The following is a 12338-nucleotide window of genomic DNA, read 5'->3' on the forward strand; positions in this document are numbered from 1 at the left end:
TTTTCTATTTGAATTTCCATGGGATTATTTTGTTAATTGGATATCAAGAGCCCGATGTGCAATTTGACTTATTAATCTCATGTCAAATTAATCAATTAAATCCGTAATTATTTAGTGGCAACTAGTATTTTCACATACTAGGGGAATGTGCAATCTGATTTAAATAACTCTCGTAGCGTGTTATTAATTTGGGTTAGGCTTTTCTAGTTTTTAAGGAAATTAGGAAATTAATTCCTATGGTCGTACTTGGGAGTATTTTCTGATTAGAGGTAATCAACAGTTGTACCTTGGTTATCAATAAATTAAGGAAAAGCTGGTTGTTAGAACTTATCGGCGACTATAACTAACCTGTTAATAAAATTAAGTGAACCTTCTTTGCATCAATGATCGGATGAATGGACTGTGTCTGAGAAGTTGTATCCTTGGCTAGAATTTATTTATTATTTATTTAATTTCTATTTACATTCGTATTAATTAATCATTTATTTTTGGTTAAATTGTTTAATTATTTTTAGTTTCATTCTGATAAAAATCCCCCGTGTCCCGAACTTGAAAAAATTGAATTTTTTCCAGTCCCTGTGGATTCGACCCTGCTCACTACTATATACAGAAAATTTATATTTTCTCGAGCAGTTATTTATTATTACACAAGTTCGACACCTGTCAATTTTTGGCGCCGCTGCCGGGGACTGGCGTTAATTATTTGTTTCTTTTTAAGTTCATTTTTGTTCTAATTATTTGATATTTTTTTAGTTTATGCCTCGCTCTTCTCGTACAGGCGAATTAATTTTCAACCCTGAATTAGAGAAGACCGCGCGTAGAACGAGAAAAGAAACCAGGCGGCTCAGGGATGAGCAATACGGTATTGCACCTCAGGGACTTGATCCAGAGGTTGAGTCGACAAATTTGTTTGGTGACAATTCAAGTGATTCAGATCAAGAGGAAGTCACCATGGCAAATGCACGAATACTAAGGAAGTTGGCTGCTCCTGATTTAAATCAGCAGCTCTTGTGCATTACTTTTCCACATTTAAATGATGACACTCCCTTTGAACTAAAATCTGGTCTAATTCATCTCTTGCCATCTTTCCATGGTCTACCAGGTGAGGAGCCCTACAAATACTTGCAAGAGTTCGATGTCGTTTGCAATAGCATGAAACTCTCGAAAATTACAGAATAGCAAATAAAGATGAGGGCCTTCCCCTTCTCTTTGAAGGACTCTATGAAAGATTGACTCTACTACCTACCGCCTGGTAGTATCACCACGTGGGATCAACTGAATAAAAAATTCTTGGACAAGTACTATTCGGCATCTCGAGTTGCAAACCTAAGGAAGGAGATATGTGGCATCAAACAACACCCAAGCGAGTCTCTCTATGAGTACTGGGAGAGGTTTAAGAAACTGTGCACCAAATGCCCTTAGCATCAGATAAGTGAGCAATTGCTCATCCAATACTTCTATGAAGGACTACTCTTCAGCGACAGAAGCATAATCGATGCTGCAAGTGGAGGGGCGTTGGTGAACAAAACTCCTCAAGGAGCATGGGAGTTGATTGAAGGGATGGCTGAGAACTCACAGCAGTTTGGTTCAAGAGAGGACATCCCGACACGTAAGGTGAATGAGGTAGAAACGTCCTCTATCCAACAGCAGCTCTCCAAATTGACGTCTTTCGTGCGACAACTAGCTGTGGGAAGTACCTCGCAAGCCAAAGTGTGTGGGGTATGCACTGCCGTGGGTCATTCTACAGAAATGTGTCCACTGGTTCAGGAAGAAACTGCAGAACAAGTGAATATGGTTGGTCACGCGCCCGCGCCAAGAAAGCAGTACGACCCATATTCAAGTACTTACAATCTTGGTTGGAGGGATCACCCCAACCTTAGCTATGAAGGGAATAGGCAGTCTAATTTTGTGCCAAATAGACAGCAAGGGCACCCACAACAGTACCATCCTCGCCCACCACCACCCCCTTCAAACTCAAGTCCGTCCATGGAAGAGATGATGAAGCAATTACTTGCTAATCAACAAAAGACGGATTCAGACTTGCAAAGCATGAGGAATCAATTGGGATAGGTGCAATCATTGCAAAATCAAATGAATCAAATGACCATAAGGATCAACCGTTTGGAGTCCCAAATTCAAGGGAAGTTGCCATCTCAATCTGAGGCAAATCCAAAGAATGTAAGTGCAATGACCTTGAGGAGTGGCAAGGAAGTCCAAGGACCCGAACCTATGATTCCTAAAGACAAGGACGAGAAACAGATTGAGAAAGAGTTGGAAGAGCAGGGCAGAGACAACAAAAATGTAAAGGTACTCCCGAACCCAATTACTACAGTTAAAGCTAATCCACCTCCCTTTCCTAACAGGTTGGAGAAACTAAAGAAGCAAGACAAGGAAAAAGAAATCCTGAAGATCTTTCGCAGGGTGGAGATCAACATACCCCTACTGGATGCGATTAAACAAGTACCCAGGTACGCAAAGTTTTTGAGGGACTTGTGTGCCAATCGCAAGAGGTTGAAGGAGAATGAACGAGTTATAGTTGGAGAGAATGTTTCAGCAATTCTACAAAGAAAGCTTCCACCGAAATGCGGGGACCCAAGTATGTTTACTATTCCTTGTAGGATAGGTAATATTCTGATTGGAAATGTCATGTAAGACCTAGGAGTCTCGATTAATGTCATGCCAAAGTCCATTTATGTTTCCTTGAACTTAGGCCCTTTGAAAGAGACTGGAATAATAATCCAACTAGCTGACAGGACCAATGCATACCGTGATGGGTTGATTGAAGATGTTTTGATAAAAATTAATGAATTGGTTTTTTCAGCTGATTTTTATGTGATCGACATGGAGGATGAACACTCCCGTGATCCGTCACCTTTATTGTTAGGTAGACCCTTTTTTAGCACAACCCGAACAAAAATTGATGTTAATAAGGGTATTTTGTCTATAAAATTTAATGGTGAGATTGTTCACTTTAACATCTTTGAAACCATGAAATATCCATCCGATTCAAATGTTGGCTTTGTTTTCTCGGTAAATGTTATTGACCCTGCTATACAGGAGGTTTTTGAAATTGAAGGTAGGGATGAGCTAGAGGTCGCCCTGACCAGGCACTTCGAGTTCGAGACGACCTTTTGGGTAGAGTTGAGTGAAGAGCTCAATTGCGTGATTGGATCGTTGCGAACGTTACCAACCACGAAGACAAAGTATGACCTCGCACCCATTTTTATACCTGAACCTCACAAAAGGTTGCTTCCATCTGTGGTGCAGGCACCTGTCTTGGAACTGAAACCGCTGCCGAAACACCTGAAATATGCATACTTGGGTGAAGGGGGGACACTTCCAGTGATCATCTCCGCGGGTTTATCAAAGGTTCAAGAAGATAAACTATTTCGAGTTCTCAGGGAACATAAGCAGGCGATAGGATGGACCATAGCCGATATCAAGGGAATTAGCCCCGCGGTGTGTATGCACCGAATTCGATTCGAGGAAGGTGCTAAACCCGTGCGGCAGGATCAGAGGAGACTAAATCCTCTTATGATGGAGGTAGTGAAAAAAGAGATCCTGAAACTATTGGATGTGGGAATTATATTCGCAATATCAGATAGCTTGTGGGTGAGTCCAGTGCAGGTGCTCCCGAAAAAGGCAGGGGTGACGGTAGAACCAAACCAAGAGAGTGAACTCGTACCAATTCGAAAGCCCACCGAATGGCGACAGTGTATCGATTATCGAAAGCTAAACGCCGTCATGAAAAAGGACCATTTCCCCCTCCCTTTCATTGACCAGATCGTGGAGCGATTAGCATGTCGAGCTTACTATTATTTTTTGGATGGATTTTCAGGTTATTTTCAAATTGCCATCGCACCCGAGGACCAAGAGAAGACTACTTTTACGTGCTCATTTGGAATATTTGCATACCGAAAGATGCCATTTGGATTGTGTAATGCACCTGCTACTTTCCAAAGATGCATGGTAAGTATCTTTTCAGAGTATATTGAGAAGATTATTGAGTTTTTCATGGACGATTTTAGTGTGTATGGTGAAAGTTTTGAAAACTGTCTAGATAACCTGAAATTAATCTTAGTAAGGTGTATAGAATCTAATCTCGTGTTTAATTGGGCAAAATGCCACTTTATGGTCGAACACGAGATAGTTTTGGGTCATGTAGTATCATCTACAGGTATCGAGGTTGATAAGGCAAAAATAGATGTTATATCTACTTTATCTTACCCCGCGAGTGTGCGGGAAGTTCGTTCCTTCTTGGGGCCACGCAGGTTTCTATAGAAGGTTCATCAAAGATTTCTCGAAAATTGGAGCACTCTTGTTCCAACTTTTGCAAAAAGATGTATCTTTCGAGTTCGATGAAACATGTAAGAAGGCATTCGATAAGTTAAAGGAACTATTGACCTCTTCACCTATTATCCAACCCCCTGATTGGGACCTCCCATTCAAGATCATGTACGACACCAGCAATTATGCAGTTGGTGCGGTATTGGGTCAAAGAGTGGGAAAGACAGCTCATGCTATCTACTATGCATCTCGAGCTTTGAACGGAGTTCAATTGAACTATTCAACCACCGAAAATGAACTTTTAGCAGTTGTTTTTGTCTTAGAGAAATTCCGGTCCTATTTACTTGGTGTTAAAGTTATTATTTTTTCTAATCATGCAGCTTTGCGGTATCTGTTGACCAAGAAAGAGGCAAAACCACGATTGATACGGTGGATATTGTTGTTACAAGAGTTCAACCTAGACACTGAGAGAAACATTCCCTGATGAGCATTTATTTTCTATTAATTCATCTTTGCCTTAGTATGCGGATATTGTTAATTTTCTAGTCACTGACAAGTTTCCTACAGGATGGCCCAAGGCAAAGAGAGACAAGTTGAGAAGCGATGCAAAGTCTTACATTTGGGATGATCCTTACCTCTGGAAGCGGGGTGCCGATCAAATCATCCGTAGGAAACTGAATTTCAATCTATTCTAGCCTATTGTCATTCTTTTGCATGTGGAGGTCACTTTGGACCGAAGAGAACGGCTCGTAAGATGCTAGAGAGTGGATTCTATTAGCCAACCCTATTCAAGGACGCCTACTCATTTGTAAGTCCTGTGATAAGTGTCAACGAGTAGGTAATATCTCTCGTAGGGATCAAATGACTCAAACCCCAATGATTTTGTTGAAATTTTTTACGTTTGGCATATTGACTTTATGGGTCCTTTTCCTTCGTCCTTTGATTTTTTGTATATATTGCTTGCTGTAGATTACGTTTCTAAGTGGGTGGAAGCAAAGACCACCTGCACTAATGATACTAAAGCGGTTGCAGAATTCATTAAGTCTAATATTTTTGTACGCTTTAGGATGCCGCGAGCAATTGTAAGTGATCGTGGTACTCATTTCTGCAACAAGACGATCGCTGCAATTTTAAGAGATACGGTGTCTTGCACAAAGTTTCCACATCCTACCATTCTCAGACAAATGGTCAGGCGGAAGCGTCGAACCGAGAGATCAAGTCGATTCTAGAGAAGATGGTCCGACCTGATAGGAAGGATTGGAGTATGAGACTAGAGGATGCACTATGGACATATAGGACGGCATACAAGACACCTATTGACATGTCCCCTTACCGATTGATATTTGGAAAGTCATGTCATCTCCCGGTCGAGTTTGAGTATAGAGTGTTTTGGGCGGTTAAACAATGTAACATGGATATCAAGGAAGGCGGAATTCAAAGAAAGTTACAATTACAAGAATTGGAGGAGATTCGAAATGTAGCATATGAGAACGCGGGGATTTATAAAAAGAAGAATAAGGTATTTCATGACCAATAGATATCAAGGAAGACATTCGTCTGTGGGCAAAAAGTTCTACTGTACCACTCCAAATTGAAGCTATTTCCAGGTAAATTACGTTCTCGTTGGATCGGTCCTTTTGTTGTGACTAATGTCTTTCATTATGGTGCAGTGGAGATCCAGAGTTTGAAAACGAAGAAGAAATTTGTGGTGAATAGTCACCGTCTCAAGCCGTATTATGAAGGATTTCCAGTTGAACGGGTGGAGATGATGCAACTGGAAGACCCGATTTGCTTAGTTTAACCAGATTCTGGACTCCGTCTAGCCAAAGACGTTAAAGAAAGGCGCTTTTGGGAGGCAACCCAATTTTTGATTTTGTTGATTTTTGTTGTTCAATTTGTTAAATATGTCATTTTTCACTTGGGTATTACTTAAATTTGATATTTTCTCTACTATGACCAGGACAGGTGATCATGGCGTGCCTACGCGAGGAGGGCACGCATTAATCTTACAAGTTCCAACTTCAAGGTCAGTGGATGTTTCTAAAACATGGCGTGCCCATGCCATGTTGGTAAAATCTTCAACATTTCGAAGTGGAATCTTGGCGTGCCCGCGCGGAGAGGGCACGCATTAATGTTCAAAAACTGATTTCCAAGATCAGTAGATGTTTTCTAATCTTGGCGTGCTCACGCTATGTTTGACGAACCAGAACAAAGAAAATAAAAAAAAAATTTATTTTTTTTTGAGAAAAAATAATATACAAATAAAATTAATTCAGCAATTAAATTTTTGAAATTTAAATTCAAAAAAAATAAATAAATTGTTTATATATATATATAATAAAATTATTTTCCTTTTTAGCCTTCAATTATGTTTTTCTTTTCAAAAATTCAAATTTTTGCAATCAAAAAAAAAAAAAAAAAATCAAAATACAATTACTTCCCTTCTTAACATTCGGTTTAGTTTTTTTTCAGCAATTCAATTTTTGAAATTAAATATAAAAAAAACAAGCAAGACCAAAAACTATTTTTTTTTCCTTGTTTTCTTTCTCTTTTCTTCATTTTCTTTCTTCTTTTCCTTTTCTTTTCTTTCTTTCTTTCCCTTTTCTTTCTTCTTCTTCACCGATTCCTTCTTCTTCCTCGCGCTGTCCGCCGCTATCTCACCTCCACTTCGTGCGTCTCACCTCCATAGCCAGCCGCTGCCACCTCCCTCTGCTCTCTCACTCTCTCTCGCCAAACACCTCCAAATCTCTCGCCAAACACCACCAGCTCTCCTCCACGCCGCGCGCAACCAGGAGCAGCACCGCCGCTGCCTGCTGCTTCCTCCATCGCGAGCCACTAGCTCGCAAATACCAGCTCTTGCCCACGACTGTGAGCTCGCGCCGCCACTGCACCTCCACCCTCTGTCTCGTTTTTCACCGCCGTTACCCATCGACGAAGGTTGGCAGCGAGCCATCTCCTTGCCGTCTCTCTCTCTAGATATCACCCTCTACCTCCAAGCTCCTCCATCACGCCGCACCTGGTACCTCACGAGCGAAGACCGCCAAATTCTCCCTCCCTCTCTCTCTTCGCTTGACTCTCCACCGCGTCAGCTCTCTCTCTTCGCACCACACCAGCCGCGACCGAAGCTGCCGCCTCCCTCGCACAAGCCAGCAACCACCTCACTCCCTGCCGCGACCAAGATCTTCACTCCAGCGCACGCCCAAGCGTCCGCTGTCCGCCGCTACCTCTCCTCCTTGAGCCACCAAGCAGCCGCGCACCCACCTCACTCGCCACCAGCTCACTTCACTTCGCCAGCGACCTCCATCATCCCCTTCGCAGGCTGCTCACACCTCACCGTCGCTACCTGTCAAATCTCGACAGGTGAGGGTATTAAGGTTTCTCCATCATTAGTTAATTTTCAGGATACTTTGGTATTGGAATTTGCTGCGATTGGCCAAGCTATATTGTACTTGTAGGGGTGAGATACTTGATTTTTGATGAGTTGGTTCGCCAGGAATATTTGGGAGCGATTTGGGAGTTGATTGCTAATTGATTCCCATTTTCATTTCTTCTATTTCGGGTACTGCTTGGTTTTGTTGGACTTATCAGAGCTTTGGGTTGGTCAATTGAGTTGTTTCTTATTTGTGGGTAGCTCCTTCCTGCGTTTGTTTGTTGATTTGAATGGTTATTGGGGTTGGTTGAGTGTGTAATTAACTGTCCAATTAGAGACAGTTATTGAGATTTTGAGTGGTATTGTGTCTAATTGCTGAAATTTGGTGGTTTGTTTAGACATTAACACTGCTCATAGTTTGTTTGAGTGAAATTGGTTGGATGTCCTTTGCCCATTAAGTTTAATTGTTGCATAATTGTAGTTGGATTACCTCTCATTACCTTGCTGCGAATATTCTGTCCATTCATTTTAATTGCTAGATATTATTGGGGTATTTGGATAACCTGTGAGGGCCTGAATTGTGCATTTTGTTGTTTGAATTGACTAATAGAGAGGCCCTAGTGGTTATTACAATTGTTATTGCTTTGAATCTGTTGGTTCTAATTTCTGTTGAAAATTGTTGTCTATTGTTGATTGGAGTAACATTTGGAGAAAATGGTGAAACCCAGATCTTCTTCTAGGTCTAGAACACCTAGGACCTCTCGGCCTCTCCCACCTCAACCCACCATTCTCGCCTCTGACCCCGCGCACGATCCCTCTTCCTCTGGGAGAAGGGCTCGTCTTGGGAGGCAAAGAGGCGTTCATATTTCTGACCCTTCACATTTTGGAGGCAATTTGAACTTCACCAGAGCCACCGACAAACAGCGATATGCTATTTGTTGTGAACGACGAATTATTCCTTGCCGCTATCAGGACGCCGCCACCTTAAGTCTTTTGAATATACCAGTTGACTTTGACCGCTTGATTAATGCCATCGGGTGGCGTCCCTACACAAATATTGTTGACTGTCCGGCATTTGTTGAGTTGGTTAGGGAGTTCTATACCACATTTGAGTTTGACATTTCCACTGGTTACACAGTCTCTACCCCCAATGTCATTCGTTTTCGATTAATGGGTCAAGAATTCCACCACTCCATTACTGATTTCAATCTAGCCTTTGGTTTTATTGATAGGGCCTACGCTGACTCTCGGGAGTATGCCGAGAGTGCTTGTGACTACGTAGAGCCCTTCTTCTCCCGCTATAGCTATATTTGGGAGGAGATGTCCGTAGACCGTGATCCTTATGACCCTAGGAAATCCAAGAGCTCTTATCTCAAGGACCCGGTTTCTCGCTACATCCAGCGTTTCTTGGCTTATAGTTTCTCAGGCAGGCGAGATAGCTCGGACATTTTGTCTAAGTCGGAGTTTTTCTTTATTTGGTGCATGCATAATAACATTAAAGTTAATTTGGGGTGCTGGCTAGGTTCTCAATTCAAGTCTGTTTTGACTAAAAAGAAGCGCCCCTTGATTCTTGGATCATACATTACCCATTTGGCTGTTAATTTGCATGTGCTTGATCTCTCTAACCATGATTTGCGTGTAGCATGTCAAATGGAGCCCTTAGACATCCCTTGTCTAGAGAAAATGGGCTTGGCTAGGGAGGGTGACAACGGGTGGGAGGTTCCACCACCGGGACCGTCTCGTATCCCCCCTCGTTCATCTTTTGCTCGTTCCTCCACTGCTAGCGGTGACCCCGGCCCTTCGACCTCCACTCCACCTCCTCCAACCCCAAGGGCTGATGACTGGCACCAACTCCAGATGCGAGTTTAGAAACTAGAAGCTCAGGTAACCAATATTGATGCGAATGTGCATAGCATGGCACAGAATTTGGCAGCGTTTATGCACCATGTGGGTGTTGAACCTCAATTTGTCCTAACCGCACGCTGTTTTTGACGATGTAGGGAGTTTCCGTTGCCTTCTTCATATTTTTAACTGTTTTAATTGTCACATTGAGGGCAATGTGTCTTTAAGTGTGGGAGAGATTTTGGATTTGACTGGAGTTTTTTTTAAATTGGTTGGGCTTTATCTTCTCATTGTTTGATGAATAAAATGTGGCAACTCACTCGTCTATTGCTGGTTATGATTTTTCTATGAATTTAAGTTTAAATGGAAGTAAAGCATGTTATCTTGTGATATAACTGAGTTTAATGATTGGTGCAAAATTGTTGGTTAATTGTTTAGCAGCAATATATAATATTTTACTAGCATATGTTTGTGTGCTGTATTGGGCGATTATTGATCTTAGTTCTCCATGTTAGGCAGATGAGTGGGGCATGATCTTGTAACTGTCTGGTATTTCTGGTGCTTTAATTTGTGAATTAATAAAAGTTGGCTCTACTCCGTAGTGTCATCACCAGTAACCGGGAGTCTTCCACTAAGCAAGTGTAGATCTGTCGCGTCCAAAAGTGGTGACTATCTAATTGAGTAGGTAGTTCCTGAAGCTGTGAAAAGTTGGTAACTGGGTCTTTTTCATCTAAAATGTCAAAGTTCACGTCAAAGACTGAAATAGCTTGGATTAGCATTTATAAAAAAAAATTATTATTATATAAATAAAAAATAAAAATTAAAAAAATAAAAAAAAATATGTAAGCTTATGATCATGTTGGCCTGCCGATCCTTGTTCTTCAATGTTGAGATTTTGGTTGTCAGTTGACCCAATTGCTAACTTTTGCTAGTTTAATATTTTGATTTCTTAGATGAGTTAGCCATGAATTGAACAAGTCTATAATTTCAGGAGCTAACAGGAAGAATTATGTCTTGACACTTAGCCACTAAAACTTGATTTTGGTATAAGCACAGCTTGGCAATAGACGACATGAGAGCTAGCCATTGTTGAGTTTAGTGTTCCCATGCTTGAGGACAAGCATGATTTAAGTGTGGGGGGAATTGATAGGGTGTTAATTGTTAATAATTTTATTGTTAATTTTCCTATTTGTCCTTGCCAAATATTGCTTTAATTGTCAACATATATTTATATTTGGTATTTGGATATATTTATAGGAAGTGGAACGGAAAAGCGTTCAAAAATGGAGACCTTCTTGTGAAGATTGCTACACACGTGAGAGACTTCCAAATGCTTCACATACCTGGCCTTCATGATGCTAAACAACGGATTTCATTTCTTTCGTGCTAATGAAGAATTGCCTTTCTATTATAAAGTCCACTAGCAAGAAACTAAAAGAAGAGAAAGGAATTCGGGAAAGCCTTCACTTGTGTATTCTTCTCTCAATTCAGCCGGGACCACGTACAAAGTTGATGGATTGATTTAGAAAATGTGTTCTTTTGAGAGATGTACTCATTAGCCATAGGTGGACTTTGATGATGAAAGTAGCTTTCCTATTTACTTCCTACGTAACTAGTTCTCTTATGAAACTAGTGCAGAGGACATTAGACTACGGAGAAAAAGATAGGAACTCTGTTTTTGAGAATAGGAACTTGTTCCTTCTCTTATTTTGTGGTGTGCAGTTTTTCTTCAAGGAGTCTACGGAGACTCAAAGTCTCATTCTAGATTATTAGCGAGTTATGTATGTCTTTGAATTCAATTAAATTGTGTGGGAATTTTCTTATGAGGCGTGGGTAATCTTCTCATCTAGTCAAGGATCAACGCGACGACGCATTCCCAAATATCTGTGAGATCGAATTAATTTTCATGTGTTTCTTAATTTGTTAATATTTGCATGTTTTCTATTTGAATTTCCATGGGATTATTTTGTTAATTGAATATCAAGGGTCCGATGTGCAATTTGACTTATTAATCTCATGTCAAATTAATCAATTAAATCCGTAATTGTTTAATTGGTTAATATTAGTAGCAACTAGTATTTTCGCATACTAGGGGAACGTGCAATCTGATTTAAATAACCCTCGTGCGTGTTATTAATTTGGATTAGGCTTTTCTAGTTTTTAAAGAAATTAGGAAATTAATTCCTATGGTCATATTTAGGAGTATTTCCTGGTTAGGGGTAATCAACAGTTGTACCTTGGTTATCAATAAATTAAGAAAAAGCTGGTTGTCAGAGTTTATCGGCGACTATAACTAACCTGTTAATAAAATTAAGTGAACCTTCTTTGCATTAATGATCGGATGAATGGACTGTGTCTGAGAAGTTGTATCCTTGGCTAGAATTTATTTATTATTTATTTAATTTCTATTTACATTCATATTAATTAATCATTTATTTTTGGTTAAATTGTTTAATTATTTTTAACTGATAAAAATCCCCCGTGTCCTGAACTTGAAAAGAATCGAATTTTTTCCAGTCCCTGTGGATTCGACCCTGCTCATTACTATACACAGAAAATTTATATTTTTCTCGAGCAGGTATTTATTATTGCACAGGCTCGACACCTGTTACTGACAAATCCTGTGATCCTTTACAGAAGCCAAAAATTGCGGTGGCAACAGCCACCAGATTGATCAGAAGACTTCCGATCAGAAGTAGGTGCAACAAATTTCTTCTCGTCCAACACCTCCCTTTCTTGCTCCATTTGCTTCCTCCATTGTTTCAGATCATCCTCCTCCTTCAAAAGCAATTATTTTTGAACTGGAAGGTCTTTATTTTCATTATCAATCTGCAGTTGC

The 12338-nt window shown here is 40.5% G+C and overlaps 1 pseudogene; it reads left to right on the forward strand.

Annotated features, from left to right (window-relative positions):
- The first annotated feature begins 2100 nt into the window (after positions 1-2100).
- Positions 2101-12338, forward strand: part of LOC113770274 — a 99375-nt pseudogene continuing 89137 nt past the window's right edge.

Source organism: Coffea eugenioides, chromosome 5 (genome assembly GCF_003713205.1).
Source record: "Coffea eugenioides isolate CCC68of chromosome 5, Ceug_1.0, whole genome shotgun sequence".
Classification (NCBI taxonomy): domain Eukaryota; kingdom Viridiplantae; phylum Streptophyta; class Magnoliopsida; order Gentianales; family Rubiaceae; genus Coffea; species Coffea eugenioides.